We start from the raw sequence: 6,584 nt of genomic DNA, 5'->3' as shown, positions 1-6,584 counted from the left end.
TTCATGACAGTCTTTTCAGGTGATTTTATTTATGATTGTTCTTCCTAAGTTGAGTCTAATGTAAATGTTATTGGTTTTATTTTGTTGCTTTTATAAGACAAGCTAAACACCAGTTAGGTTTGTGGCAGATGTGAATTCTCAGTAGGGTTTGCTGAACTAGACTTGATTCTTGAAATTATAAACTGTGGGAAATATCTTAGGTAACAATCCTCAGTGTAAAACTAGAGAATGTATTTGATACACATGCTTTGCAACAACATTATGTTTGAGTTTTCACAAGTCTATTAACAAAGAAATACAGGGGCCGGAGTGATAGTAGAGAGTACAGTGCTTGCCTTGCACACAGCTGACCCAGGTTTAATTCCTGGCACTCCATATTGTTCTTTGAATACTGTTAGGAGGGATCTCTGAATGCAGAGCCAGGAGTAAGTCCTAATAACCACTAGGTGTGGCCTCCAAACCAACAAAACAAAATAAAAGAAATAAAAAGCTACTCTCCCATAAAAAAAAATATACTTTACAATGAAAGAAACAAATCAAGCTGACAATACCATTCAGTAATCAATAATTCATTAAGCAATTAGAAAAAGAAATAAGACTCATAAATCAATGCAATTAGGGTACAAAAATATGTCCTCTTAGAACTTGTGGTTAAATATAAATATATAAAACCACCTTGAAGTACTATCTGGAAATGGTTTCTACAATTAAAAATGAACATGTAATTTAACCCAAAAATTCCATAGCTAAGATAATGCTTTCTGGATATTTTTACAAACATATACCTAGACATAAACACAAGGTGAGTCCCTTTTGAATATTGAGTGCAATACTAAAACATTGATAACAAACAAAATAACAGTAGGAAACAGTATATAAGAGTGATATATCCATTCAACTCTAAAAAAATATGTTAAAGTAGTATGTAGTGACATACTATAATATTCCCACAATGTTAAAATGTTAAAAAAGTATGTATTGACATAATAGTATTCTCACAATTTATAATTAAGCAAAATAAAGGAATATATAGAATAGTCTGAATCGTTTTTAGGATTGCATTTGTGTAAATTTCAAAACAATATAATAAATGTAGTTTATGTCCTTTTAAAATAGATAAATAATTGATAAACTGTTCTTAAGTTATTTTTAAATTAAATTTTGGGGGAAAACTTGTGCATTTTAATGGCATACTTTTATATATTTTGGAAAATTTTATGTGCTAATTCATTTATGTGGGCTCGAGTGGTAGCACAGCAGGTAGGGCGTTTGCCTTGCATGCAGCCGACCCGAGTGCGATTTCTCTGCCCCCTCGGAGAGCCTGGCAAGCTACAGAGAGTATCTCACCAGCACGGCAAAACCTGGCAAGGTCCCCATGATGTATTCGATATGCCAAAAACAGTAACAACAAGTCTCACAATGGAGACATCGCTGGTGCTCGCTTCAGCAAAATGGATGAACAACAGGAGGACAGTGCTACAGTGCTACAATTCATTTATGTGTTAATTCTCTTTCAAAAAATAAGTAAATAATTGACAGTTGTGGATCTAGTGAATCACTTTGTGCTTTGAAAAAACATCCTAATATTTTGTTTCCTCTCTATTGATTGAGTCAAGAATTGGTATGAATATTAAACAGTAAGCAAGAAATAGTTCTTAACATTTGAATGTTTTAATTATTGAATTCATTGATATTAAATAGATCTGAAGTGATTCAGTTTCAAAACATATTTTAAACATTTTTCCCTATACATTTTCTTTATTCTGTCTCTCTGATACAACAATTTAATATTTAAATTATTTTTGCTTATCACCTATATGTGTTTGTAGGGTTCCCCATACCTACCACCAAACTTCCAGTGCCATCCCACCACCCAAAAGTTCCCTTTATTGTTTATTATACCTGTCTTCCTTTTACCCTGTGGTAACCACCACAGTTTTCACTGAGTCTATTTATTACCTTTGTTGTTTTTTTGCCAGTTCATTTACTTTAATTTTTTATATTCCTTAGATGAGTAAAACCATCTGTTATTTCTCTTCACTTTTTCTCTTATTTCTCCATAATGTAATCAGGTTTCTGATTACAAGTCTCACAATGGAGACCTTACTGGGCCCGCTTGAGCAAATCAATGAACAACGGGAGGACAGTGTTTGTAATCAGGTTTCATTCATTTATCCCAAAGGCACAATCTCATCTTTGTTTGTTTGTTTGTTTTTATTTTGAGGCCATACATGCATACATGACTATACTCATCCTCCTCGCTGTTCACTCGAGTATAGCTGCTGGTGGTGCTCTGGGGACCCTAAATGGTGCCCAGGATCAAATCCAGTTTGGCCATATGCAAGGCAAGCACCTTATCCATTGTACACCCTCTGAATCCCAGTTTCATTTTTTGTTTTAAGAGCAAAGTACTATTTCACTGTGTATGTATACCACTGCTTCCAGTCAATAATTCGGCTATAGGGAATGATGGTGCTCTGAACACAGGGAGCCCCACATTACTTATTACAGAGTAAATGCAGTTTGTAACACACAGTTTTTCTAAATGGGATTTGAAGAGAGAAATGAATAAAAAGCATCCCTGGTAGAGCTGAGTTGGCTTCTATGTCCTTTTCAGGCTCCCTTGACAAGCTTTAATTTAGTCCAGCTGATCCATGAACTTGGTAGTTGAAGCAGTGTTTCTCTTTCTACTTGTCATTTTGTCATTTAAAGGCCTAAACACAATCTTATCAGTTGGGCATTGCCTCTGCACTTAACAAATATACTGGCCTGAATTTAACAGTTTAATGGCGTCTTCCACCTTTCTTGAATCTTTAGTTCTCTATGTCTGCATTCAGAAGGTTAGAATATTCTCCTTTTCTCCCTCTTCCTTATTTTTTTCTTCCCTTCTCCTTTTTATTTATTTTCCTGTCCTATAAGCACATGAGCAAAATTTTCTGTACATTATTGTCTTTATTTCCAACATATCTTGGCACTGTTTTGTGTATTATTTTTCTTAGATCTTTTCCTGAACCTATGCATGCTTTTGCTTGATATTATTTTCTGTACTTTACTTACATAATAAGAATAAAATTTACTGGCTTTCTTCTTTAAAAAGCTGATAATTAACCAGATATCAAGTATCAGTGAAGCATCAGTCACTGTAGAGTAGCTCTATTAGGCTTTGCCTAGTAATTGTCTCCAGTAATGTGATAAATACATATAAGCTAATAAAGTACAATTAACATTTAATAATCAAAATAATACTCAGCTGTACCTCCCTTAGTATAACCAGAACCTTTTATGTTGTGATGTCTTAACTTTTAGCTGCATGAGTGCTAAATGTTGCTTTTAATTAAACAATAAAGAATGTAACACCCCTTTTTGTATCATTATAAATTTTGATGTGGTACAACAATTTGATTCTTTAAAAATTAATTACCTAGGAGTATGTTTAAGTAGTATTGATTATGTTGCTGCCTCATGTTGATCTGTGATACTTAACCCAACATTTAAAATATCTTTTTTCCATTATATGTTGTGATGCAAGAATAAAAGCAAAGTACAAAACAAATAGGCACTTGAATTCTAATAGCAATAAGCAATAAATGTCAGGCATCTGGAAATTATGGTTGCAATTTCATCAGAGTACACTTTGTTCTTCTATTATGCCTGCATGAATTTTGCTACAGGCAAAATCTATTACAGATAACAGTTAAGAACCTTTCTAATCTACACAGATAGTCATGGCAAAATGCTAGAGAACTAAATGTTGGAAAATGTAATATTGCAGGGAAAATTGACACTTGTAGAAAATAATGTGGTCCTATTTAGAACCACAAATGGTAATCATTTCTTTAAGATCATGATGTGGTGGATGTTTCTATGATGAGTGACCCAGATGAAGGACACATTACTGGGAATGAATCATTCTGCTGGCTGGCATTTGTGCAGATAGGTAGATACTCATCTATAACTTGAGGGGTGGGACATGTGTTTAATGATCACTACCTGAAATTGTAATTAAAGATCACATGTGGGAAGCCTACTTTTTTTCCATTGCCCTTGGGTATGAAGGAGAGGAATATTTCAGTTCTGGGGCCAGTTGACTCCTCTCAGGAGAAAGATTAGTTAGTATTCTCTACTCTTGATGGCCCTAGTCATCCTGGATAGTTGCTTGGTAAAGTTACAAATTGAGCTTTCAGGAAATTGGTTCCCAGCTATTTACTTAGAGAATAGATGTTTCCTGTCCATGACTCCAGCTCTACATGCATCTTCTAAGACTCCAAACTTTAGAACTTGAGTTTGAAGATATGAAGTCTGCCATTTACCTCAATGTACAAGTCCTCTTTATTTTACACATTCCTTTAATACATAGAAGCATTGAGACCTGAGTTTAATTTTCTAGACTATATAACCAAATTCCAAATTTAGCATTTAAAAGCAATCGTTATCACCTCATAATTTTGATTGAATGACAACTGGGAACATCTTAGGTGTTCCTGGCTCATAAAGTTATGGTTAATATATCAACCAGAGTCATAGTTCATCTTCATGTCAAGCTAGGAATGGAGAATTCTCTTCCAAAAGAGCTGTTAGAAAGATCGATGGCTATTGGGTTATGTGAGTGTCTCTGCAGAGCTTCTTGAGTGTAACCAATACATGATATCTGGTATCCCCCAAAGCAAGGAATAACTCTACATGAAGCATCTTTTGTGACTTAGTCCGAGCACTCATCATTGTCAAGTTCTATTTTGTTGGAAGTGTGTCACTTAATTCTAGTCACACTGAAAGGAATTTTTCTTCTCCTAATGGAAGATGTCTCAAGCAGTTTGTGGATGCTTTTAAAAACCACATAGGCAGAGTACATTGGGCACATCTCCCATGGCAGATCTACTTTCCAGGCCAGCTCGATTTGTACCTTGTCTAAAACAACCTGCTTTGCTTCTCAGACTCACATTCTTCATCCTTCTCATATCAAGGTAATAGCATCTCACCACTTTGATCCTGTTCTTAGATTGCTATAAAATACAATTTTAAGTGTAATTTATTTTAAGTGTGTGATTTTTTTCTTCCCAATAAAATGGGTATATGTCTCAATATTATATGTTTTATAACTCGATTTTTCCTAGGGGACATTCTGTGTTGAGTAAATATTGAATGCTCAGTGATAGGCACAGGAGGCTTCTGAGTATAGAAATGTATGTAGGTCTCTGGAGCTAAGAAGAATTAAATTCAAATTTTGGTTCCACTCTTGTGAAAGTTTGGGAAATTTATTAGATTTAAGAAAATTTGAACCTTACTCATGAGTCTGCTGTGAAGTTTAAATGAGCTAATGAATACTGAGAATGTACAGAGTGATACACAAGCTGGGCAAGTTCTGCAGGACATACATTATTAACACATTGACACTTTTTTTTTGCTTTTTGGGTCATACCTGGCCATGCACAGGGGTTACTTCTGGCTCATGCACTCAGGGCTTACTCAAGTAGGTGCTCAGAGAACCATATGGGTTACTGGGAATGGAACCTGGGCCGGCCGCATGCAAGGCAAACACCCTACCTGCTGTGCTATTGCTCCAGCCCCACATTGACACTTCTGACACTTCAGTTTGTGTTAAGCCACATTTAAGTGTGAGGCACTGGTGGTATGTGCTGGTGCCAATGTTTAAATCTTACAGAGAGGTAATTGGATCACAAGATCAGACACCTGTTTCAAATCTGTTAGTGAAGACAGAGATTTTTTATATGATTATTTTATGTCCTTATCTCTTCATATGTCATACTATTAAATAAAGTTATTGTAAATTTCCTTTTCCTCATTTCCACCTATGCCAGCTTATTCACCAAATCCCCCACCAAAGATGAAGGTTCAGACCACATGACTGGAAACAGCTGTGGGCACATTTGAATTCATTTTTATCTGCTTTCAGTCCCAGGTCTTTTTTTGTGTGTGTCACCTCCATTGGATAAGAGTGTGACCCTTTGATTGACTTAACCTCAGTTCATCCTTTTCTACATGCAATAGTCACATTCAGGGAATCCAGGAGAAACAGCCTGGGTTCATTTGTATGGCTTGATACTCCGGTTGGACCAAATTAAAGAGAACTATCTAGAGTCCTTTAAGTCTCTTTTAAATTTCAATAGGTAATTACCAATAGATTTACCCCTTGAGTTAGTCTCAGTGGCCTGAAGAAGAACACATTTTTTATATGAAAATGAAAATTCCAAGGCTTCTGTTGGGTTGCTGAGAGTCTGTACAGAAGAGATTTTTACTTGTTTGTTTTAATATTTTTGTTTCCGTTTTTCTTGGCTTTCTTTGCTCTAACTTTGGGAAACTAATGATGCTGTATGACAAAGTTGTAAGGTGGGCTCTGTGTGGTTTCTACCTATCTGTGGCCCCTACAGCCTTGCTTGGGACCTACAAGGTTTCCTTACCAAAGTGAGTAAGGATGCCTCTGCTCAGATTCTGATCTCATTACCTGAGCTCTTCTGGACAAATTGAGAGGCCTGGCTAGGTAGGGTAGTTAGAAGCCTGACTACTACTAGGCTTCTAACACAGTTATGTTCAGGGGCCCTGATTGGCTGAAGCAGATGTCTGCAAGG

Source organism: Sorex fumeus, unplaced genomic scaffold (genome assembly GCF_029834395.1).
Source record: "Sorex fumeus unplaced genomic scaffold, SorFum_2.1 ptg000122l, whole genome shotgun sequence".
In the NCBI taxonomy this organism is placed as follows: domain Eukaryota; kingdom Metazoa; phylum Chordata; class Mammalia; order Eulipotyphla; family Soricidae; genus Sorex; species Sorex fumeus.
Note: the sequence above shows the minus strand (reverse complement) of the source record.